Here is a 27044-nt window from a genome sequence, read left to right as displayed (position 1 = left end):
GCTGTAGAGGCATTTATGTTTCTTTTAACAAAATCTTAAAATAATATTAATTCATATTGTAAATAAACCTTAAATATATTAGACAAACATTTTCTATTTCTCAATAAATATACTCAGATCACAAAACACCTCTATAATTTCCATATTAAAATCTCCAAATCTCCCTAATATCATTACTATGTAGATATATCGCCTTTATTTGCCATCTCAAAATGTGACTGCTGCATAATGCATTCGAGTCGCTGGTTTATACGGTCGTGTAATTGTTTTTTTATACACAACCAGCGACGTTCACATAAATTTGTAATTACGTATACGACACGTAGGTGCCTCGGCTCTTTTTTCGAAGCCTTCAATTAAACAGTCGCATGCTCTGGCAACTTCCTTATAAAGTTTTTGTTCGATGCCAATTTTGGGCCGTAATTTATGCCTCTTTTTTTTGTGATTGTAATTGCAGGCAAAGAGTTCTCCCTGGGGAAGAGGTATCGCTTTAAATTACAGTGAACAGGGGCACAGTGAGCAGTGAAAGTTGCCTCTCGGTTACGTTGCGAGAGTTGAGTGTAATTATTCAGGGTCCCTTACCCAGTTTCAGTGCAATTAAAAGCGCATTAAAGGGACTTTCCCACGCACCCGAAAGTGAATTGATTAAGCTGGTGCGAAGCGAGTGGCTTTGTCAGTTATTCTGCATTTCGGGCCGCCGAGTGAGTCACTCGAGTCGCTCGGTCATTAATCAAAATACCCTTGAACCGAGCGCGTATGACAGGCAAAACATAGTTTCTGAGTTCTGAGTTCTGAATTGAACAGGCCTTGTTGTCACCCATCAGAAATAGAACAGAAAAGCGAAACTATTTCCAACACACACATAATTGACAGTGAGCAGTGAGCGGCAAATGGTGGGCGTGCAGTGCTCGATGCTCATTTGAATGCTAAGAATTTTCCTCTTCATTGTCCATGCTCACACACACTCGCACAGTAAAGACTCAATTTGTGCGACACTAGAACAACAACGACACGGGGTGGGGGTGAGGGTGGGGGCTGGGGAAAATCTGAATGAATGCACAGTAGTGTCTATGCGTGTGCGTGACACTCGCTGAATGAATTTTCCCCGCTGCACCGATACGCTTGCCTGCATAAGTGACTGACTGACTGACTGAGGCATTGACAGACTGAACGACTGACGGACGGACGCATGTTCCACATGGACGTGTGCTACATATTTCACAAAACATAAACATGGCAAAAACAGTCCGACAAACAATACGGGCAGAGGGAGGAGGAAAACATTTGCATTTTTAAAGAGAAACTCATAAAAAAATATTTGGAAAACAACAAATGACCGGCTGTCTGCACTGAATAGCGAATGCCCTCAAATTAATGTGTGTGAAAATAGTGAAAAATACTAAAAATTGTTCAAGGCAAAAGCATTAAATGAATGCAATTTTCAGAAATAATAACCGAGAGTGGAATTAATTCCTGCTTCGTGTCGTGTCAATATTAAATATTTAGCGTTTGTGATGCGCGTGCATAGAGGTTTGCATTTGCCGTTGCCATATTTGCATTGCTAAATGTATCTGTCAATCAACCTTTCAATTTGTCAATTGCCTGTATCTGTACTTTAGATATTTATCTTGACGCACCTAGATGGCAAGTCTTTCGAATCCGCAAATCAAATATTTGATATGCCACTTGTAGCCAGGGGATTTTTTGAATAAATTTGATTTTGAAAGGGTATTTCAGCTTAAGTTTAATGTCTAGTTTGCCCCTCTTGTGTCGAGTGTATTTCTGCTTGAACTGGAGTTATGAGTTATGGCCCAGTTTGCTTTACGCCTTGTGATCATGCCTCTGCAATTTGCATGACCACTAATTGCTGGTCACATTTTCAGCGAATTGATACTAAACAAAAAATGCTAAACAGTTTGCAGGAATTTTTATGATTTTGTGTAATTATTTTCCTTCTTTTGTCAGGAAGATGGCTGCGCATGCTCTGCTTCCCCTGGCCTGTCGCTCAGTTGCCCACATAAATCACAAATTTGACACTATTGAGGCAGCCGCCGCTCCACAGCAACGTATATATATATATATATATATATATACTTGCATATATCCAGATATCTGTGTATATAAGGGAGGGGGCCTCCAGTGACATGCGTCGTTTGCTGTAAATTTATGCGCCGAGGTGTTGGCGTTGCTGTTGCGCTCCGAGCAATCTCCGCTTCGAGTTGCTGCTGCAATTGGTGTTGCCGCTGGGCGTGTGTGTCCGTTGACATGTAATTAGTGCGATCTCAACACTTCTGTTGCCGACATTTTTGTTGTCTTACCCGTTGCCGGCAATTTGCTATGCAGACTCGAGTATATTCAAATTCAATTGCCACACTTTCAAGCTGGGTGGGTGGCGCAAAAGCGATTAAAAAATATATATTCCATATGGAAATCACCTTCAGTGGAATGCAATGAATAATTTGTGATTGAAATTAGGAGCAAAAGGATCACTCAAGTGTCTGGGGTTGAATAGATTACAGAAAATGTATACACAAAGAAAAACTAAGACTGAAAATGTTATGTAAATAAAAATATGTATCTTGTTTCTCTCTTGTTATCTTACAGAATTTATCTAAAACTGTTCTTCTTCGTAATTTATATATTTAAAGTTCATAAATATTATTTTATATTCGATTTTATAGCTCAATTTCAAAGGCTTTCCCCTGCTCAATGTCTGTATAAAAAGACATCGAGTAAGCCATTTGGGGATTGTAATTCTTCTCTATCTACACACTACCTAATCCCCCACTCAGGAGTCACAACAGAACCGGGTGATAACTTGGCCACTGAGCAAGTAAGCAGAATAATTAAAGCTGAAATTGCTGCAGTGATTAAGCAGAGCTGGGCTCATTCACAAAGCTGACATCTGGATGGCGAGCCGAACATTAATCAACCGACACAATTCTCCATCTGGCCAGCCTCCCGCTTCTGTCTGTCTCTCTGTCTGTCTGCCAACGAGCCTTAGATGTATGTACGAGTTGTCAAATGTGCATGTGGATATAGAAATAGTTTGGCATAAATATGATGTATGGCGACTGGCCCCATTATGGAAAACATGTGAAAAACTGCACGCGATCATTAGACAAAGGCAGTTCAGCTCCCAGCTCCCCAGTACAAAGCCTTGCCATTGAAAATGATTTTCGCAGGGGGAGCTGTCGAAAGATTAATGACAGCTCCAAACAGCAGGCATGCACATGGATATTTATGTGTGGATGTGGATATGGATATGGACATGGACTTGGGTAACTATGTGTATGCACTGGGCCTTGGCACAGGCTCAAATTAATGATACACTTGCAGTTTTGTTTTCTTGTTTTCCCTTTAATTGAATTACAAACGAGCGGAGTCTGAGTCCCCGTCCCGGGAATTTATCATGTGGCAGCTGCTGCAAAGAGAGACCCATGCAGCAATTGCAGGAGGCCAGGAACAGAGTCCTAGTTGCACTCCGGGGGTTTTATTCCCGGGCTTCAAGGATGATTGAGAGTCGGAAGGTTAAAGTCACAACTCAGAACGATGTGTGCGAGTACTTTATGAGTCTTTAAATATTCTATTTTCTTTTCATGCATACAATCAAAAGTATAAATATGTAAATATAGCTTCCTTGACCACTATCTTATCAATACCTGCACTTTTGCTCCCATTAAAGTGACACAAAATGAGGAAAACACTTTCGTATCTCAACTTTAGCCCGCATTTTGCCTGCCAGCAATTGTATCTTTCAGTTGAGGTGAGAACACCTTCTGTTCGCACTTCAGCAACTTTGCAGTTTGTGGGTTGCAAAATGCACAGGAGGAGGAGGAGGAACAATGGGAATGACAGGGAAGGACTTCGGGCCAAGGACCTTCGTTAGCTGTCAAGTTCACTTGTGCAACGTTTTGCAGTTTTTAATGAGTTGCAAAAGTCAGCAAAAGTCAGTCTTGGCCATCCCTCTAACGATGCGTAGATATATTCTCATCTCATTTTGGTTTTCGGGGGAATAAACCTGTTCTGATGGCATACACACCTGCAAAGAGAAGAGAGACAGATACAAAATTAAAAGTTATGCGATAGCGCAAATTAAGATGAATGTCATAATTTCAATAAAAACGAAATCTATTTTCAAAAGACGGCCAAAACCAGTTGGGGACAGATTGTCTCACCATTTCAGGCCGAGAGTAACTCTCAACCTAATGGTGGCCCCAACACGCGCCCACACACACTCCAAAGTCGGTTTTCGGCCAGACTTTGATTCGGATTTTGGGATATATATGTAGATGCTGGGACCCAGAGACACCGATTTCAGATGGCTTATCGCGAGAGGCTTGCATAAATTTCCATTTCTCGCTTTTTGACAATATTTGTATTTGTCTTTTACTTTTGCCTAATTTTTTGGCCATTCTTCCCTTTGTTTGGCAAATTGGTTGCACCCCGGCAGAAACGGAACGAAACGAAACGAAACCCAAAATAAATATCGAAAAGGAAAACACTGCGAAGGAACCATTCGCCAAAAGTTCATGTTTCGAACAATTTAACTTTTGTTTTCGGTTTTGCACCCTGCCAAAACAAGGCAATGGGGGCGTGGCGGCAGTCGTATATAACTATACACTATGCTGTATAGTATAGTATATATGCTGTGTCTGCTGTCGGCTCGCTTTGATATTAAATCGTCCGACAACAACAACCCCAAGGAGAAGGCATGAGGAACGGCCAAAAAAGCCGGCGAGCTGGCGAGCGTGCGAGAGACTCGTTTATTTTCTTTTACAAAACAAAAATTATGTCAGAGGGAGAATATGGCAGAGAAGCCCACGAAAAATGCCACAGAAAATGGCAAACAAAGTCCGAGAGCTAAACTGGCAAAAATGTGGCCCATGGAAGCGGAAGCAAATTGTACAAAATGTCTAACCCCCGGAATTGATTGGATAGAAAGGAATGGTAAGTCAACTTAAAGTTCCAGATGCGCAGAGATTTTACTTTCAGATTGTATGTCCTTCTAGGAATTTTTTGCATTTTCTAGGGGTTCCTTAAGGACTTTTACTCTGACTTGACAGACGTCAAGTTAGATATTTATGGTTGCGCAATTTCATTTGTATTTAAATATTTTTTCAGAGACAAATTTAATAGTTTCGTTTTCATTTTATAATGATTGCTTTAATTTGAGCCATATTTCTTTACTTTTCTATTTTACATTTGCCCATCAACCTTGGGCACAGCGTTTTATGGGTAATCAAATAGTGACAGACACGCTCTCTGAAATAATAAATTAAAATCCTCCACGGGTGAGAAAACACTTTCAACAAAGCTGCGATGCGACTTGGGCTAATAACTGACACATATTTAAAACGTGTCGGCCTGACAGAAAGATAAAAAATTGTTTTCGAGAGACCGGTGGCTGTTCCATTCAATTTCATCTTTTGTGGCGTTGGCCAAAAATCTTGGAAATGCTGTCGCACAATAAACGTCAGCGGAAGCTATTTATTTGTTAATTATACATTTAATTTGCCATGCGAACAACAGAAGGAAAACAATAAAAGTCGAGCAGGGACAAAGGCAGCCCGCGAAGTAATTCAATGAATGGAAAAAACAAAATCCATTTGAATATTCATAGACCTGGCCTATGCGGTGGTCATTGCGGATCGCGCTATTTCGGAAAGTCAAAGTCGTGATATATCAGAGCACCCTGACCGCAGTCGTGCCCGTCGTCTGGGCTTGTTCATGTCTCTGTCCGAGACTCATTTGCATGTTACACGTGTATACAATTAAAAAATGGAAAAGATTACAACAAAAAATGCCAATAGCTGATTAATAATCATTTTTCGGCTACGTCAGAGGCGGGCGGGGAGTGGCCATGCCAATAATTAATGTCAATTACGCATTGTTAAACATTGAAAAGCATTTAGGCTGGAAATGCTGTCTTGTTATTACTTATTATTAAGAGTATAAGAGCCATAGGTGAGCCTTGTGTTGTGTCTTAATCCGCAGCAATGCACACACACTCGTCGTTGGCTGCGGCTAATTTGTATTCATTAGTTGCCCCGCACCGCAGTCTGTAATTTAAAATCGTTAAAAATTTAATGAGGCGTTAATAATATGGTTTTTGTTTTACCAAAAGCCTGCCCGCCCTCCCTGGTGACCGTGTTCCAGTCCGCACGTCTCTATGGTCTCTGTCTTTAATTTTCTTGTCGCAGTCGTTGTCGCCGACATTGTCATTGCTTTTTACTGCAAATGAGTGCCTCGGTCCGTGCTAGTTCCTTGGCACTACCAGTAATGCACTGAGAGAAATATACCTTTGAAATCGGTGGATTTGAATAATATTTAAGGAAGAGGTAGTTGTTGGAAATGAAGGAATTCTGTCATATTCATTTGACTATTTTTATGTATTTCGCTATATTTTTTCCTGTGTAACGTTCCAAGTTCCGATCCCAGTCTGTGCTGCCACAGGTATCCGTGAGTATGTCTCCCCTATCATCACCCAAAAGAACAGCTGTACGAGGATGTGTGACAGTGGGGATGAGGATGGGTCCCTGGGACAGGGACTGCGACTGGGACTGAGTCTGGGTCTGAGGGATGTAGCTGCGGTTTGTTGTGGCTGGCGCGCTGGGAACTTAATTGACTTGCAAGTGACTAATTGTGCATGAGTTCGACATGGAGGACACGGAAGACACGGGGACAGGGGGGCGCCCGGTGACTTGGCGTCGCGGAGACGGTGCGTGTAATATGAGCTATGCCAAGAGCGGTGCAAATGAAGTTGTTGAGTGCCGGCTGTTATTGTTACTATATTGTTGATGCGATGCCTTCGCCATCGTTGGCAATGAGGCGTGCCGCCTAAGCAGCTTTAAAAGGATGACGATGCCGATGACAGGGCACAGACAGCCAAGAGTCAGGCACACAGGCAGCCAAGAAAAGTTGGCCAACTTCAGCAACCTGGTTGGTCACAGGCCATAAATCGGCACCGGAAAAAAAACCACATAGATTGGGATTTATTTAAAAACATACAAAGTTTTGCACACAGGTTTCGGCTACTTAAACAAGTTTCGCATATCAAGGGATATTTATGGGTCGTGTCAAATGTGAACTTGATTAATTTAAGGCATTTCACTGGTTCTTCCACAAAATTTCAGAGTGTATAATAAATTTAATTGAATATACTTTGCCTATATTAGGGAAAGTATTAATAGAGGCAGGCATAATAAAACTAAAGTATTAATCATTATGGCCAAAGGTGATAAGATATATAATTTATGCCACTTAACTTCTTTTAGAAATGTAAACAAATTAATTATTGGCAAAAAATGTGGCAAAGAACTTTAGAAGAAAAAATATATATTCAAAAAGAAATACTTTATCTAAGAGATACTCAATTTTTTCTTGTGTAAAAACAAAGCATTTTCCAAATTACAAATAATTGGCGGCATTGCATGCCAGCGTTCGATTTGCTATTGACAAATCGATTCATGGCTGAGCCGGCAATTAATTGAAGACTACTTATTTCTCTCCGTGTATGGCTGTGACTTGCATTTGACATTTTGCATTATGACCATTTTTGGTCAGCACAACAAAAAAGCCGAAAACCAGCAGAAAACTTTTGATGTCAATTTCTCAGTTTTGCAATCTCAGAATAAGCGCCAACAAAAGCAAACAAAGCGGGAAAAAAAAACCAAAACAAAGTGACATTTACGTTTGTGATTTGTGTGTTTCTTTTTCAGCAAAAAAATATATACGAGGGAAATAGAAAAAACAGTTTTTCAAATGCATTTCGGGCAATGGCAATTGCATTTGCCTTTTTCGTTGTTGTCACCGATATGTCCAATAAATTGTCACGATATGTGTCATATGCCCACATCGAATGTGGTCAATATACGTGTATGTATGTATATATACTTTTTGTGACTGGCCACGCCGCATGAGATCACAGTTCGGAGAGCTTAAATTAACTAAAATTAACTAATTGCTGTTAATAAACTGCCAAAGGCTAATGGCGGCGCTGCGAGCATCAATACTTTTCATTAACCAAATTAAACTTAATTGAAATCTTGGCGGAGGAAGAAGGAAATCCTAAAAATAGACAAGTGCTATTTTGAGTAAAATGAATTTAAGATAAAGGCCAAAATCAATCAATTAGGGGGGCCTAAGCCCGGCTCAACTTCATTAGCCTAAATGTGCACATGAACCTAAGGGTGAAAAGAGCCATCAATCTTTCACTGGGAATGGTTTCCCTGATTACAACATAACTTCTCCTCAAAAACTTTCAGTGGCTTCTTGAGCGTTGTGTAATTAACTTAAAAGAACATTAACAATAAATTAGCAAATTTATGGCATTTCAGCAAAAGCTGCAGAAAAAATAAAGGAGCGAACGGAGTAACTTAAGCCCACGCTCACAAGACGCTGATAAGGCACAAAAACGTGGCCAGAATTTTCGCAAAGGCAGAGACAGCCGAATAATTACAATAAAGTGATAATGCTATTCACAATATTTTACAGCCTTTCTCGGGCTTGAGTTAAATGCCAGCTGACAGGGCTCTGTCAAAGGTGGAAAAAGACCTGAAATGGTGACTGTGTCGTGTCTATGGCCTGCGGCCCTTTGGCAGTTAGGCAAATGAGTTGACTTCGCGTGCTCAAGCCAAAAAAAAAAAAATAAATACAAGAGAGACTCCGTTTATTTAAATTAACACTGGGAACCCCGAGCCCCGACCCCTTTCGCATTTTTCCAATCGACGCCCTCGGGGGGCTGCGAATGGGGAGAAGAGTCTGTCTTGTAATTAGCCAGCCTCAAATTGCCCGGCGGTTAAATATGCATTAATTAAGTGTTAAACGCTGCGACCCGGGAAAGTTTGTTCAGCTGGGCGTCCCGGCTGAGCCGCAATAAATACATAAATAAATAAGCTAATGAAGCTGTGCCAAATGGAGACTGTGTGACACCAACTAACTTTCTAAATTAAAGTGCGAGCTATTTAAAAACAATTACGAGTGCAACTGCGAGTGAGACACCCACGCTCGCCTGTCATAAAAATGCATCAATCACCCCGGCACTGTGCTTAGTCATTAAATTCGCCGAAAGTCCCCTGTGATCGCATTGCTGTCCGGTTGGATCTCGAGAAGATCCGGCAGACGCATTGTATTTAATTGGCTTTCGGCGGTACTGATGATGTCACCTGTTAGCCAGGCCGTAACAAAATGGGACAATGTCAGCTGCCATCTTAGACACACTTGACTTTATGCCGTCGCAATGTTTGGTGGAAAAACTTAAACAAATTTCCTATAAAAGCTAGAGGTGAAAACAAAAAACATTAAAAACCTCTTCGTAGCTTAAAGATTCGTTCTTAAAGATTGACTACCATATATTTCAAAATGTTTCACTTCACTTATTAAATATCAATTCACTTCACAAATATTTATGAGGCTCTATATAAAATTATGTGCCCATAAAAACACAATCAATCATTTTGTTTAAACTTTGGCAATGCAAGTGCAAGGTTTCTTTATTATCTCACATATTATATTCCCATAATCAGAAAGTAATCAAGTGTATCTTTAGCACACTGGACTATCTAATCATGCCTTTCCATTGAAAACCTTTTATGGAAAATGGCATTGAACTTGAAAAGACTGTTAAGATTAATGGGATTTCATTCTGGGACTTCCCAGCTTAGAGTTCTTGAATATCTTAACGAGTTTCGAGTGTTGAGATTTCAGGAATGTCATTTGATTGGATAATTGAGAGAAGTTCCAGGGGAAACAATTAAGCCAAATGGTGTTTATCGACACTCCAAACCCGTTTGGCTGGGTAATTCGTATAACTGTGCACAGGCGCATCCCATAATGCCAGAATATGGCACTATTTTTTTGCACTTTTCTGCTAAGTATTCAAGTTAAAAAGTCTATTTATCGCTCGCTCTGCTCCGCTTCAGTTTGACTTCTGGGCTCGTTGCGTGTTGGCTCAGCAATTAGCACAGCAGTCAATTGCCAATTGCCAATGGCCGATTGCTATTTGAGCGGCCAAACAAGTGCACAGACATATAGAGAGTATATAATGAATTCTGGCAGCGTGTGGCGATTTCAAAATTGCATCGTCAAAGCACGTGCAGAGGCTGCTGGAAAAAGCAACAAAAGCGGCACCAGAGGCACACACACAGTTAGTGCCACAACTAAAACGCATTCAATTTAGAGACAAAAACACCTAAAAACAAAAGGCCATGGAAAAAGACTCTTGTGCGATTTTGCTATTTTCAAAATCGCATTTGTGTGAAAATTGCCAAAAGTAAAAAACGGAAAAAATACAGCTCTCTTCGCCCCTTGTTTCCTTTTTTTTTTAAGCATATAGAAAAACGATTTTCACAGCCAAATGCACAAATGAAAATTAAAATGCAAACTGCTGACTGAGGCGCAGATGTAGACACAGAGATGCGACCTGACTCATCGGCAACTGCAAAAAGCGCAGCAGTTGCTGCTGCAGTTGGCAGCCAAGCGAGCGACAATGACGGCCGGCGACAGTCTGTTCTAAAAGTCTGCGCCCCGTTAATTTGGCAACTGCAAAAACGTGTGTCTTTAGAGTCTCCTTTTTTTTATAATTTTTTTTTTTATTAAATTTGGTGTATTTGGTGGGAATTTATAGTTTGATCAGTTGTTCAGGTTTTACTTCGGTGTTTTAGAGTTTTTATTACTCCTAATATTTGTACATATTTATTTCTTTTTGATTTCAAGTAAATTTTTACAATTTTCTGTGTTAAAATTTTAATTTTTTGTTACTCTTAGATTTGTTCTACATTTATACTTATTTGGTCTCACATTTTTCCGTATATTTCACCGAGTAAACATTTAAATGTCTTCTTGTTTTCAATCAGACATTTTCAATTAACTAGTTATATATTTAGCCTTTATGGCCCAGCCATAAAGTTCCAAAATTATAGCTGTACCAGTTTTATTTTTCAATTTTAAGGTAAACATTCTAGACGTCCGCCCCAGGCTGTCTGGGAAAATGACTTAAGAAGACGTCCCTCGAATAATATATATGTATTAAAATTTTATATATATATTAGTCAGTCATAAAAAATAATTTACAAGTCGAATTCGTATAAATTCCTTCAAATTGAATTTGTTTTTCGGCGCAATATTGAAATGTGCGGTTTGTACATTAGCTGGAACTGGCACACACAAATCTCTCTATTTAATTTGTTTATATATTTTCCAATATCTCAGATGTGCCACTCAAAGTATATACACAAGTACTTTGATAAATCGGTCTATTTGAGATTGCCCGACTGCCGTCTAATTGAACGCAATGAAGCAGTCCACGATGAAAGTTGCCAAGTTGTCAACATTTCATTTCAGATTTTATTTCTCTTTTGATTTCCAACTCTGGTACACTCGGTCATGGGGTCTTTGACACTTGCGAGTGGTCGATGGGAATGTTTGGGTGGAAAAGGGGCAATTAAATGGCTAGGGCACCCCGAAATATCACTCGCCTGCCATCCCTAGGAAACTCAACTCAGCCGGCTTGCATTGCATAAGACTTGAGGCATCGGCTCTCCTCGTTTTTGGCCGCAAATATTTGCTCGCTAAATTTAGCGGCGCGCCAAAAACACAAGAAAAAAAAAGAGAACATAAAAAAGGCAACGGGCCAAGCGTTTCAAATATACTTTGCCTATTTTACCACAATTTTTTCCTATATATTTTTTAATGCTGTAAAGACCGGGTGCCAACATTTTTGTCGGTCGGGCATAAATGAAGCGCTTTGAACGTGATATACGCCACGCATTTGCCTGCTCATATAGTTCGGCAAATATTTAAATTTAGCTTATATTTATTACAACAATTTCATCTGGCTTATGTTTCGGTATCTTCCCCCACATCTCGCGGTATTTTCCGTCAATTTTATTGGTCAAATGTTTGTTTAATAAATCACTAAAGAAAAATATTTCGAAATTGTTAACGAAAAGCACACAAACACACACACTCTACGTTTTCATAATAAATAAAAAATATGAGAAATTTTTCGTTCGGGAATTCGGAATGCATTTCGTTGGAGATTTATGTGTGTCAACCCCTCCGCCCCCAGAATTAATTAATATTTATTTATAGTGTTGGCTATATCTAATGGCTCCACTTCAGGCCTGAAGCAGGCGGCTTCTCTGTGGTGACACTTTGCAATCGATCCATTACCATAGATATTTATTATAGATACGGCTCGCTTCTGCCAGTCTGGAGATTTTATTTGATGAGCTGTTGAGGGCAAGGCCCCAAAGGGGATTTCTGCTATGTATTTTATGAGCTGAGCAGGAAATATTGTGATATCGTTTTCAATTTATGATTTTTGTTTAAAGTAAAAAATGCCATTAAAGTAGAATAAAGAATTCCATTTGGCGATATGTAAGCATCAGTCCCAGAGCTGATATTTCGATTGAATATTCCCAGGAGAATTATTTGCTGGTGATTTTTGATTGTATTATTTAGTTCCCTTAAAGTTATCTTTCTTTAGAAATACCCTGATTGCTTTGCCTGTTATAAATCACCTCTAATTCGTCAGCTGCAATTTGCCTGATTTGCTTAAGATAAATTCCCTGGTAGCAGAATCACACTGTCGCAAAACAACAGAGAATAAAACTTAATTAATTAGTGTCAAAATGGCGTGAGCCTTGGCTAGATTTCGGAGGAACGCGAGGAGGATTTGGCCAGGCCAGGTCAGCCTCCTGGCTCCTAGCTTGTATCTCCTACCTCCTTGGCCGCTGTCAGTGGGCAAATTAATGGAATCAGCGACGCTATTAGCCAACTGCGGCGACTATGCCTTGGCCGGGGCATAACGGCAATTTATCTTTTAGCACGAATTATCGATCGCATTTCGCATGAGCGACAGGTCGGGCCATCGGTTGGAATTTAACTTTTCGCTGTGCGCTCGTTTCTTCGCGTTGTTCGGTGTGGCCTGGGTACCCCGAAAACTTAATGGTTTATCTATGTTTGCTATTAGGTAACTGTCAGTTCCGCCAGAAAGCAACGAGGGTAGGCACACAGACACGGAAACCCACACAGACCCAACGTTCGATAGACTGTTAACTTGGCTTATTGAGTTGTACGGCCGAACTTGCGACCTTTTTATCGCCGGCCAAGTATCTGCAAAGCCCAAGTCTCGTTCTCAGTCGCAGGCGGGCCCCGAGTAATTTCCTAGTGCCGGTTTCTTTCTGGTAATGAAAAAGGGGAGCGCCAAGAAAAACGGACGGCAGAAATGGCGACTGCGCCGGCAACAAGAAACACAATTTTTGGCACGCGAAACTTGCGCTTATTCAATTTTCAAACGTCGCCCCATTGCCAGCCAACATGGCGTATGAGCGCTTCCGCTTTGCTTCACTTCCGCTGCGCCGCACAAACGTCCAAGCCCCCGTCTGGCTATCGAGATTCCACTGAGAAAATAATCGTTCTATATGATTAAAAGCTAGTTTTTATGTTTTTTACTTTAAATATGTTGAACTTAATTCCTTTATTAAACTGTGCTCTGGGATATTTATATTATATTCTATAAGTTCTTGGCACTTTTATGATTTTTAATCCTTTTTTTAGCTGGTTGATTTCCCCAAGTGCTGGGTTTGAAAATTTGAAACGTACATGAACAAAGCGCGCCGTGGCAATCATTCATAGAGGCATTCAGGCGGCGGCATTGTTGTGCGCTGGCGGGGATCGGGATCGGGATGCGGAGCTGGAGTCGCTTGTTTGCTCCTGCGGACGAAATCCTTTTTGGTCGCACGACTGTGTGTGCGGGTTCTCTTATATATTTTTGGTTTTTTTTTTGCATGCGACGTCAAACGTTGGCGTCGACAAACTTTTCGGCTGTTTACCCTTAGCGTGGCCCCAAAATACACTGAGCGCAGACACGACCCACCTGACGGACCCTTCCCACCCGGATCGTTAATTAAGATGAATGCGTTGCGCGTTTAACGGCTTAAATGGAACGGAAGTCTAAGTGATGTGGGAGGCCGCCCGCCTGACTGTCTGACTGTCTGCCTGTCTGCCTCCTTCCACCTGTCTGCTCTCGGGTTTCTTGCAGTGTATTTATTGAATGGGTTGGCCATTCCCCGTTATTCTCACATGACACAAAACGGGGCGAGTTCGAGGAAGCCAGTGGCAGTGGCTGTGGCAGACCCCCTGCGGCCAGCTGAAATATCCTCTCCGTTTGCACAATCTTTAATATTCAAATGCGGGCCGAGTCGGGCGGAAAAAAAGTAGTGCTTTACGGCCATTATATAAATAAGAAATCTGACATAATGCCGGGACGACAGTGTGAATGATAAGTGATGTTTGTCACGAAGGATTATAAAGGGAAATGTTTCACTTGAATGCCGAGGAGTCGTCTTCCCGGGGCAGCTTTGGCTCAGGGACATTTGCCAGTCTGTCACGAAGGATAATAAGCCAAAAGGTTTAACTTTAATGGCAAACTTTGTTTTTATCTGTAGTTAAACGGACAATTTACCAAAAGTCAACATAATATTTTCATTACTTTTCTTTTGTTAGTTGCTTGGCACGAATGGCTTGCAGGAAAAATAATAAAATTTACATTTTTAGGAAGAAAGTAAGGTATTTGAGAGGAATAAAACATTTAATTGATCGGTGTTGGGTAGATTTAGGTTTGTTTCTTTTTCAAACATTAATGTTTAGTTAGAAAAGGGAAGAGTAAAAGGAAGTTGGTTGATAGTACTTCTTATCAAAGTAAAGTATTTATAAATTTGTTAACAATAAAACATAGTTTAAGAGAATCTGTTGCAACTAATTGTACTTCCTAAGAACCCCTCCTGTCGTAAAGAGTAACGATAAAATGACTTTCATCTCTGATTTCATCTCGAGAGTATCGTTTTCGTAACGAATTTTTCAGGAAATCGCTAGGACAACTGTTCCTTTTTGCTCCTTTCCGTTTTTGAGGGACCACCCATTGTTGGGAAGGGCAATCCCATCAGTTAAATATTTTTTGTTGCGTGCCAGATTTATGCAAGCACGCAACTGGAGTGACTTTGTCATGTTGCGTGTTTGGAGTTAATGCGACTATAATTTAATATTTCTGTGTGCGAAATGTTACAATGCCCTCGACTTGTCTGCCCGTCCGTGCTGTGTGGCCCGGAATCAACCCTCATCTAGGGCAGATTTTTGCTGAGGGATGGTTCCCGCTATCCGTTTTCCGTTTCCGTGGTCCGTGGCCGCAACTTGTGTTGCAATTGTCTCGTGTCGGAGTCGACCGACGACGGTGGCTGCTTTTGACTGATGAGTTTCAACACCGCCATTGGAGAATCCAACCCCGGCCGGACTGGGGCTGGGGCTGCGAGCGGGGCAATCAACAACCCTCTTCAGAAATTAAGTTGTGTCGAAATCGATGCCGCTGCGAGGGGAGGCTGAAGCTGAACCCGAAGCGTCGTCGTCGTCGCCGCCAACCGCATGTCAATCATAATTAAAACTTTTGCCCCGAGGGAGCGTCAGGTTGAGTTGGTCGGTTGTAAGCCGGCTTCGGGCTTATCTTATCGCACGCCTGATTGCTTTCTACGCCCCAGACAAACAGCCGGGAGGGGGTGCCTGCCGTATGTATGCACTATATATGGACTCTGCAGTTGGTCAGCCGAGTCATTCATGCAGCTCCCATTCATCCCGGGGACAGGGACAGGGGCTCTATCGAATGCCAAATATGGCATGCTGCGTGGAGCTGCTCTCGAGTCTCGTCTGCGGCTCATTATCAATTTTCCAAGCTGCAGGCAGAGCGATGATGATTCCATAGCAATTTTGTAGCTAAATGTGGGGTAACCAGAGTTTAGGTTGTATTTTATATGACTTTTTAAGGCATTATGATCCACTATTTAATTTAAATTTGACTCATGTAACTGATTGCTGATTTGCAAACAATATTTAATTTATATTAACGTAGCCATTGATATCAATAATAATTATTATACAACTATCCAAATAAATATCAAATCACAGAAGTTTTTTGTAAGAATAAAACACTGATTTACTCAAGTTAAATAAATAAATAGGTATTCCTTAAATTGCGATTCAATTTCTAGCCAACTTTTACTGGGAAACTCTGAGGGAGAGCGAAATGTGCGTTTAGTTGTTCCTACAAAAGTCTCCTGTCATCGCCAGAGGAAGCTGGCAAAACTGAAGCTAGACCTCTTTGGCAAGCCCCCCTCTGACTCCATCCCTGGGTAACCGTAACCTCTTGAAACAGAGTTTCCTTCCTGGTATTTTTGCTGCCGTCAATGTGTCTGCAACAATTGTTGCCATCCATTCGTTGTCAGGCGTCTCTGTCCTCGTTTGCCGTTTAAAGACTTCTTTTCGCTGGCAACTGTTGTGATTTCCCCTGTACGCCTTGTTAGCGCTGCTCTTACCACTATTTTTTATACTATTTTACTTTTATATTTCTCGGTTTTCCTTTCGCCACCGAAGCCGTTGTTTGGGGCATTAGGACATCAACATCAAGCAGCTCGTACCACTTGCACTTATTTGCTGCGTGTCTGGCAAGCCAAAGTCATGTAGATACTTATTTGTAGCCGTCAGATACAAAGCAGACTCTAGATACAAGGCAGCAGATGCAGTGCCGAGAGCTTACCTGCAAAGAGAAGAAAATAAATGCTTAGTTTTAAGTTTTTTAAAACCATTTATTAGGTGAATTAGGGGCTCAAAAGATTTATGGCAATCAGTAATAAAAGTTCTGAAACAGATCAAAGTTCAATAAACACAGAATAGCTTTTACTATGTGCAGTGACTACTTGTAAGGGGAGAAGAAATCGTGTAACCCACACCCTTCCCTATCAACTTCCCGCGTCTATTTACAATTATTTTCTGTTGCCATCCGACAGCCGTAAAATAGTCTGAAATGTTTAGCGCATTCTGTTTGAATTCAGATTTAATTATGTGGCAACAACACGGGGAATCCAAAACAACACAGGGAATCCGAAACAGTGGATGCATTTGACTGATGGAAACAGATTTGTTTACAGAACGCAACTTGTGCGTGAAAGAAGATTTCCGAATTTCCCCCTTCCCAGCCATAATTTGTTTGTTTGCCTTGTGTGTCAAAGTTCAACACGGGCGGCTGGCTCTATTTTTAGTGCAGTTTATTGAGTGAAAATGTTTGGAAAATGCACTGCTCACCTCGCTCAACGTCTCGCCTGCATGTCGGCAATTAAAAGCCATTTGCCCACTGGACACGGCCAATGAATGGCGAGGAAGGAGGAGGAGGAGGGAGTGGAGTCAGAGTTCAAGCCTGGCCAAGTGGAAGTGGCTGCTATTCAGTCACCGACTGACTGACTGAGTTCATGTGCACATGACACTTGCCTTGAATAAAATATGAGGAGCCACGGCGCAACCCTGCCATGTTGATGATGCGCCGTGTTGAAAGACAAATAACGCATCGTCAAGTGGTGGTTGGCTCTGCCATCGCACCACCAACGCTCCTCCATTTCCTCCGCGTTGCACCACCGCCACCACACGCATTGCAGTTTGTCAGTCAACGAGCGAGACCACGGGCCAGGCCAAATGGCAGCTGACACAGTTCGCTACGAGTTTGTCGAGCAGTGTTGCGAACTAAGGATCACGAAAAGTAGCCAAAACTGTCTTTTGGAAATAGCTTAAAAATGCAAGGATTATGGAAAATATGTAATAATATGTATTATTCAAATATTTTCTTTGCCCTACTAAATGTAATAAAACGATTGGGAACTTGTTAAATAATATAATAAAATTTTAATGTTTCCGAATTTTCCTTATAGAATCTTCAGATCTTCCCACAAATATGATAAATGCAATATAGTATGAAAGTTAACAGGGTGATACAGCTTGACTAAAAATCAGGCTAGTTGCCTCCGTATTTCCTTAAATTTATTAAAAATCTGGCAATTGAAACCCACCTATTACTGTAATTTATTCCAAAAAGGAACTGGTTAGGACACATTTCCCCAATAACTAACTAAAGTGTGCCCAGACCCGGCTAGAAAGCAGCCAATTTGGCCACACTGCCGACAAGATGTAACTTGCAAGCTGCGATGGCAGCGCGTTGACACGCAACCAGAAACAGGGTGGCAAGCGTAAAAAGTTCTTGACAAAAAGGAATGTACAATTTTATAAATGTTGGGGAAGCTGCTGTCTGAAAGGGACGGAATAAACTGGATGGGATGCGATGCGATGCCCTGATAGCCACTTACCGGATGCCCTACACAGACCCAGGATTTGCTCCATGGCTCATTGGGAAAGTTTCGGGGTAACTCTGTCTCTGACAGCCAAAAAGCCACGTCGAATAGAGTGCATTGCCCAAAGTTATTAATCATTTTCATTTCGGGTTTCGTTTCCCCCCAATCGACAGATGAAAACTTTTTGGTGGCCATTTCCCCCCGATTGATGGCATCCATTTGGGCCAAGTGAAAATGTAAAATGGTTTTGGCTTTGCTTTACAAAGAGGAAAAGTGTCGAGAGTTTTTGCCTGAAGGTAACAAAAATGGTATTACCAGAGCTTAGACTGATTTTGGCTTAAGCCGTCTTACTGCAGGGTATAAAGCCAACACTGTTTGCTCAACATTTTACAACCGACGAGTACATAAATATTAACCCCTAAGATGTATCTCGCCCAGACACTCATCCCTTTACCCACACACACGCCCCCACATTGAGTGGCGCATTATACTTATGGACGATGACGATGCACCAGTTCGTTCCTTAATGCCGCCACCACCCAGATATTCTGTTTAATCTCGCTGAAATTTGCTGTGGCTCAGAGTTTTCCAGCCTTTTTTAAATAAGACCAATTTGTATGCATTAAATGCACGGAGACAGACATGGATTTACGTAATGCCCGCCCCTATTTACGGAACGCCGAGGGACATACGTACTTAAATACATACATATGTATGTACATCCCAGACAGCCCCCAGGCTTCCCCTTCATCTTGGCCTTCTAGGCCGGGTCCACCCCCGGAATTGTCGAGGTCGGAGCTCTTGTACAGTCGACGCGTTCTACTTGACGAGGGGTGCCACAGTTCCACACCCACCGGGTCCCCATCCGTTCGTCTGGCAGAGCGGAAGCTCCAATAGAGAGCCACCCACAGAGGTCAAAGTCAAGAGCGAAAAAGTTGACGATTCTATTTATGTTTTTGGTTTTGTTTTTTGACAATTATTAATCAACTACCAACTGGGCGGTAAATAACGAATGCGAATGCTCTTGTAACAATGAGGAAGCGGCTACTTGAGATATTTTCCCTCAATGGGTGTCAAGTGCAAGCAGCCCCTTCCGCTTTCCCTTTTCTCCTTTCTCCCTTCTCTTTTCTCCTCCAGAACAGCCATAAATTTGTCCAGTCAACTACATAATTAACAGCACCCGACAGGGCCAGGGAGACATTTAAAAATCAACCGACTTTGGATGGGGCCAAACAATAAATACAACAAAATTAACAACAATAACAAGGGCACAGCGGGAACACTCTGACACTCGCACACACACAGACACCCAACAATAACAACCATAACAAACAGGAACAGCCCCGAAAAACAACAACAATTGAGGCATTGTTCGACTTTTGTTTTATTGCAAACATTCATCGCCATTTGCGTTTTTGCCATAAAAGTTGTTCGTGTTTTGCGGATTGCTGATGTTGCTTTTGCCCGTTGAGCAGCGATAAAATCTGTGAAATAAATGCCAAAGAATCGGATTCAGTTCAAGCCGAAATTTGAACACTCTTTGTAAGCGAAAAAAATGGGATTTTATTACACTTATCACATTTTTGTAATAATAATTTTAAAAACAATAAAAGGGGTAGAGAAATAGTTATACCATTTTACTGCATGTTTTGAATGAATGTTTCTTAAATATTTTATTCATAAATCAAGTGAATAATCTTGATAATAGAAAACTAAAAGTAACGCCCTAAATGTTCGATTTTATTCTCACTTCTCACCCATTTGTGGCTTTCATCAGACACAATTACTTTTTATTGAACGTTTAAAAAGTAGATACATAGATAATAAAATCAATTAAGTAACTTTCAAACTTGCTGATGGAGCTATCAGACAGAAAGGAGAAAACCCAAAATGTAATTTCAATATGCTCCTGCTGCCTTTCATGTCGACACATTGCTTTTGATCCTGCCTCGTCTTAAAGTTAATTTATCCTGTGTCGACGACAACAAAAGGCAAGCACAGCTTGTTTAACATGTTAAGGCAACAGCTACAGTTACGGCAACACCAATAAAACCCCCGACACAACACAACACCCTACATACACACACACACCCCCAACACCAGTCCGGCCCCAGCCCTTAGTCAGCAATTTGAAGCGATTCCATGACGACCCCAATGGTCTCGTTTACAAATTAAGCACTTCCAAATGGGCAGCAAATTAATTTTTATTGCGCCCAGAGTTATGTAAAATATGGCCAGTAATTCCGGGGACGCGCCAAGCAATGTTGTGTTCCCTATACAAGCTGGCGAAATGCAAAAACTTTGCCAAGCCTAAGGATTCGCAGGAGTCAGACTGTGTTCACAGAAATTGTCAAAGTTTTGCTAGCTCCGAAATTGACTGGCACTGTAATGGCAATGGAAGGGAGTCGCAGGACAGTTATTTAGTGCAGGGACTTAACAGATATCAGCGGCAGAGGCAGCATCATCACCGGCAACCGGAAGCGGAAGCGGCCAACACTTGCCGGCGTCAGTTTCACTCTGTGAGTGTGTGTGTGTGTGCGCGCTTATGTGTTTGCATCTGCGATTATCCGCGCAAGTGTGGGTTCTGTGCTCTCGTTCGGTGTGTGTTCTGTGCTAGCGTGTCTTCGTGGCTTAAATTATGTTGGCAGCTTAACGTGGCCCAGATAAGCGCGGCTCTGTTTGATATTTCCCATCTTCTAGCCAGAGTCATTAGCCGGGAATTATGTGTATTTAATTGGAATCATCAGCAGCCAGATTGAACCAGAGCGAAATGCACGTATTTCCAGGTGTTAGATAGTTAGGGAGCTCGGAAAATTAATTGGAAGTATTATAAAGACATAAATGAGGGAACGATGTAATTAGGTTTATTTCTAGAAAATATATAGAGAGTGATTCTACAAAAAGTTTATAGGCTAACCATTACTATGCTATTAAATAATAAATTTAAGTTTTAGAAAATATTTCTTTTTAGCAAATCAGACTTGAATGAATGTTTATCATTTGAGAAAAATATCTTGTGATATATTATTTTAGATTTTACCTTCTGTTATGGAGCCACAAATTCCCCTTTTTGTACCACAAAAATGTACCTTTTTCACCTTTAATAAACAGTTTTATTCCGCATATGAAAGACCTTCAGTGAACTTCTTTAAAAAACCTTAGCAATGCCACACTTTGGGTCTTAGGCGGTAAGAGCATTTCCTGCTCTCATCCCGGTGACATTGCCTCCGCCATTTCGCCATTTCGCCATTTTCCGTGACGTGTGTCGTGTCCTTTTGTGCATGTGGCCGACTTATCATTTATTTATATGCTTTATTATTATTGTTGCCATTGTTTTTATGCCATCGGAACAATGAGCGGCAGGCAGGGGGTGGCACTCCGATGAATTTCTGTCTGGCTTGCAAATTGAAGTGGCTCCAGGAACTGGAGCTGAAGCTGGAGGGTAGCTGACATTTTGGGATTACGAGTGCGCTGCTTAAAGTGTCACTGCTGCCATTGGGCATGCTCTTTGTTTAATAAATTATTTATTGAGCCGGCCTCGGTTCCACCTGGCGACACGTGGCAATGGCCTTTGATGGTCCAGAGAGTGGAAACAAAAAAAAAAAAAAAATAAACAGCCGGGAAGTGAACTTTACCAGCAGAGTGACACTTAAACAATACTGTTATGAAATATTTCATTCCATTTTTGCACTCCTCAATGACGGCCCGGCAATCAAAGTGCCTCATAAATATGCATAAATAAATTACCGTCGATTTTCGCATCCGACACAAAACGAGGAGAGCATCAATCAAGCGGTCGATAAAATGAAAAATGTATATTTGCCATAATCAATCAACGAGTATAAATTGACAATCCGAGGAGGAGTCTATATATGCCAAGAGGTCAGACGCGACTTCAGTCCCTCTCTCTCTCATTCCAGTATATCCGCGGACCCTCCGCTAATTGGCCCTGACAGTCGACTGACTGTCCTTGCAACCCATTCGAGCCACCCACCATTGGTCTCCGGGGAATCTGCATTCAATTAACGCCGGAAACGCGCACCAGAAGGGAAACGGAAAGAGTCCCCGATAAGGACACGGTTTTCCTCCTGGCAACGAGCGGAGATGTAATAAATGTTCAACATTCTCGGCTTGTTTTAATTAATGCAATTAAATGTGGAGTGTGAATAATTAAAATTGCACGACGAGATGAAGGAGAGAATCCCATAAAAATATTACGCATTGAGATAGCTTGCTGGTGCGTGTTAATATAAACAAATTGCTGTGGGGATCTCAATCAGCTGGCAAAACTTTGCAAATCAGCGGATTTCGGTTTACCAACAAAAGTTTGTTTTCAGTTGGGCAATAATCAAGGTTATTCTTATTTTGAGTGTTCGAATTCCCAAAAGCACTTGGAAAATATTTGTTTGGATTATCGGAAAAATGCTGTGGGGATCAGCATTTTAGGGCTTTAAATAAGCAAGGCACTGTCAAAGCTTTTTTTGGATGATATTTATAAAAATTTTAATAGCTCCATCAGATATCTCGAAGAATAGTTTCCTTCTAAGTTGACCCAAATATAGCACGAGTATTAAAGTTTATAAACTTCCTCAGAGCGTGAATTCAAATAAATAAAATTGCTCTTCCCGATCGCTGCAGTTATAAGTTTGGAAACTGCATTCAGGAACTTTCTAATTCCCAAAGTGCTCTTTCCCGGCCATTTCGAATGTTTTGCAAGAGATTCCCAAGAAGCTTAAACAAAGTTGTAAACGCTGGCAAGTCAGGGGCACTTCAGCTGACTAGAACAACCCGCAACAAGGGCGGCCAACACGAACTTGCCCCGAACCGGAGAACGCCGCCTTTGTTGCCAGGTGAAATGCCGGAGTGGGAGTGGATTTGGTGGGGCTTTGTGGGCGTGGCCGAGACACTAATTGCTGCCCTCCACTGCGGACCCAGTGCAGCCAGTTCCGGTGATTAAGAATGTAAACCGAAACCAGGCAGTCAGGCAGTTGGCCAACCTCCGCAGCTACGTGACACGAACTCCTGCAGGCACCTGTTGCGCCTTATATACTGTTTATATATGGAGGATACCCTGCTGATTAAGTATCCCAACTGCTGCAGTAATATTTCATCACGAAATCCTGCTTAGTGTTTTTCAATTAAAAGTTGTAAATTTGAAATGAGACGACAGCCGCACCTGAGCCGAATCGTGGGCCCACCAGGAGGTGGTATACGAGGAGCTGCTCTGGCTGCTGCTGATGGAAATTAATAAACACAATGAAATTTTAAGCGGGGCCAGGCCCAACTGACCTGGAAGGCAACGAACCCCGGACTAAGGTCAACATGCTCCGAAAGTTCCTGGACAGGTCGGAGAGAATCTATTATGCACGGGGTTTTGTTTGCAAGTGCAAGCGCATTATGCAAAAGTTGTTCCCTTGTATTATTTCCGTGCCTTTTCCGTGCCACTCTCGCTGTATTCGTATTTTCCACAGCTATTTTACCCGTTTTGTAGGGGCTAGCTCCTCCTTCCCTCTCTCTCCTCCGCTTTTTTCGGGGCGGCATGTAAGGGCTCTTCACGGCGGCTCATGTGGAATAACTGGGTCGTGAGCTCCGCCGAGGAAGCCAAGTTTGCAGCGTGAAAAATGCAATCAATTTTATTATGCTGCTGCCCTCGCCCCGCCGCATCCCGTGCAGTTTCCCGTGCCGCACAATTGGGCAAATCAGGCAGAAAGCCAGGATACACGGCAGCCAGAGCCCTCACCGCCATCCCCACCGCCATATATGCTGCCATATATGTAGATCCGAGTCGCGATACCTGGCGAAACGATGTAGACCCCGAGCAGGCTTCCTGTTTACCACGTGAACGGACGGGCGAAGGAACGGACAGCCGGCAGGTGGAGTGCACGGTGCATCGGAACGGAAGCGAGCCCAATGGGGCTTTGAACACCATTATCCTGAAGCGGGCCAATTGGATGCCAAGCAAACAGGGACCCAGGATGCATCTTAGCCGGGGACTTAAGCTACAGGAAATTTAAGTTAAGTCTAGTTGAACTAAGTCAGAAGGTTAGGTGATGGAAACAAACGACTAGCAAGGTGAAAGCTTAACAAAAATGGGAGATGAGACTTATGATAAAGTAGAAACAGTAGTACAGACTTATGAGAAAGGAAGATATTAAAAGGTATAATAAATGAGACCAGGTAAAAGCAATTAAATTCAAGGATTTCTTTTTTAAAAGTTAAACTAAAACAAGCAATAACTAAATCTTCTAGTTATCATATATTGAAACACCTTTAACGAATCAAATAAAATTAAGTTAAGTTAATAAATTAAGTGCCAAAATTATTCAATGACTTCACTTAATTAAAGTTACACAAGGCACTTCATTATGTATTAGATTATCTTAGATGGATCTTTTTGCAACAAAAACCTCAAGTCTATGGCTTTATTTTCAATATAAGCCTATTTACCTCGACAAACTGATGGATACTTTATAGATTATAATCAATTTTAGTTATAAATACAATTCAAAAACTAGTTTCTGGCTCCATAAACTCTTGAAAGATTAAATATTCTATTATTATTTATACGGTTCATAATTCGAATTCAAGTTCATACAAATCGAAAAACGGAAATCCAAATGGCGCCGACTAAACTGGTTTCTGATTTGGTCTTTACAGAGGCGATCAATAGGGTCTGCGAGGTACAACATGGCCACAAAGGCGATCAATAGGTCTCGAGATTGCCCCCTTAATATTCACATTAATTGCTGCGGACGCCGCACAACTCCAGTCCAATCCACATTCAATTTGATCCCAATTAACTATCGCTTTGTTAACTGTTACGTCGACATGAAGGCCTTATCGGCGACTCCCACGACTGCACGCAAAGCCCTCGACAACAACGACACCCAGCAGTACAAACAATAAAGTACAAGAGAACGCATTATCAAAACAATAAACAATTGATGGCGTTTTACTTGCGATAACAACAACCACAGAAGAGGGCTTCTCCAAAAGGAATAAAAATCAATAAAGCACACAGAATGCAATTGCACGAAAGCAAGGCAGTACAAAAGCAAAAGCACAAGAGGAGAGGCAACCGAAACACAAACAGCAAGAAACGCTTGCAAATAAATAAAAATTGCTTTATTTATTAAGCATTAAACAATAAATGGGATTATTTTTATCATTGCCGCATAGATGTTTAGTGGAGCACGGGCACAGAATGGAGCGGAATGGAGTCGATGGGGCGGAGAAACAATAAGGAATGGCCACCCACCTCCTCCTCCTCCTCCGCAGTGCGAGTGCGAGAATAATAACGAATTCAAACCCAGAAGGCCAAGGAAGGAGGAGCTACCAAGATAAATAAATGCAAATCATTTTTTTCCCTCCTGCTTCTTATTGTTCCCTCTAGATGCCCCATTTAGTACCCAGTGCTTGGGTATGTGGGTGCTCACCAGGTTGGAGTGCTACAAGCTTAAGCAGGGTAGCTCCCGGGTCGTACTCTACCGGCAGAGAGTGTCTCTCCGGAATAGAGTGTTTAGCTCTGTAGGATTTTGGGCACGATTGAAAAGGGCATTACGGAAAGTGCTCGCTGGGAGGAGGTTGGCTTGGGCCCAGGCAAAAGGCAAAGCAAGTGCCCGAGCTCTGGAGTGGACAGACGGCACAACACCTAAGTGTAGGCAATCCAACTCATTTAAATGGAACGTTCCGGTTGCTCTGCTCCATATATATCCGTTCTTATTTTTTGCTCCTGTCACTCTTGCTGTTGTTGTTGTTTATCCCGCATTTGATTTCAGCAAATTTGTAACTGCCACTTTGCATTACTACCTTTTTTTGGCCCCACTTCGGACCGGAGTCCGATTCCGATTCCGATTCCGACCTTTGTGCGACCATCGGGCGAGTGAGTGCTTGCCTGGCGAAAGGTAGCTAAAGTTTTGCAAGTGACAAATAGATTTAAATTTGAAAATACTTTTCAGTCGCCGCTGCTTTGTTTCTGCACAGTGCGAGTGGAAGTTTGTGTTATGCAAAGCTCTATTGACAGCGGTCGTAAATCTTTGTAAAAGTGCCCGAAACCCATGTCAGAGAGGATAACAAAAACTAGGGGGTTGGGTTTGGGGCTCGTCCAGGGGTTGGGGCGTGAAAATGTGTGTAGGAACATGGAAAATCAGTTTTCAAGTTGGCTCGATTTGAGGGGTTAACCCCTGACCCCTAACTAACCCTTTCAACTAAGCCCCCTTTTACACAGCCAGCTAGGTTATGGATGAGTGAATTTATCGCCTAATGGAAAAGTAAGCCCAAAAGAAAGTCGCCTTGGAACGGGGGCAGGGAATCCATCGCAGCCAGATAACTATAAATAGTCAAGTGGCTCTGCAAAGTTTGCTGATTATTCGGCGCGCTGCCGTAATCGATGTGCACGGGGCAGCAGATGTTATATTTATGAACTATTTTGCTTATCTGACAGAGGGACCTGCTCGCTAGCGTAAGACAGCAAAGCAAAACAAGTATTTATAGATACAATATCTTTCAGATAAACGCGGGTACTTATGGTCGAATTATTCCCAATGCCCAAGCATTTTTACTAGGAAATATTTTGGGGCCCAAGCGCCAGCTCTATTTTATTGGAATTCTATTCTGGAAGTGATCTCATTTCGGTTGCCATTAGAATCTGTTTACATTGCCCGGGAATGGGCGGCATTAAACACTATTCTGCTGGCCATCATTCGTGGGACTCGGGTTGCGTTATTTCCAGAGAAAACGTGGAATCGACGGGGCAATTACGAGGGCACAAATGTTCACAGCTCGAAGCTGGATTGCATTCACAAATTAGCATTCTAATGAGCGGCGCAGCGAGGAGTGGTGCATGCTGCATGGCAATTATGGCGCCGCGTTCTTCAT

At 41.9% G+C, this 27044-nt stretch overlaps 1 protein-coding gene and 1 long non-coding RNA gene across 3 annotated transcripts in view; one reads left to right on the top strand and one right to left on the bottom strand.

Moving 5' to 3' along the window:
• dally (division abnormally delayed protein) overlaps positions 1 to 27044 on the bottom strand; it is a 67407-nt gene that overhangs the window by 25114 nt on the left and 15249 nt on the right. The gene's annotated exons all lie outside the window — the stretch shown is intronic.
• LOC138928641 (uncharacterized) lies at positions 258 to 2386 on the top strand. The gene is made up of 2 exons (XR_011445041.1): positions 258 to 322; positions 1966 to 2386. It is a non-coding gene; the product is annotated as an uncharacterized lncRNA (long non-coding RNA).

Source organism: Drosophila kikkawai, chromosome 3L, assembly GCF_030179895.1.
Source record: "Drosophila kikkawai strain 14028-0561.14 chromosome 3L, DkikHiC1v2, whole genome shotgun sequence".
Classification (NCBI taxonomy): Eukaryota; Metazoa; Arthropoda; class Insecta; order Diptera; family Drosophilidae; genus Drosophila; species Drosophila kikkawai.
Note: the sequence above shows the minus strand (reverse complement) of the source record. Positions and strands in the feature narration are given on the sequence as shown.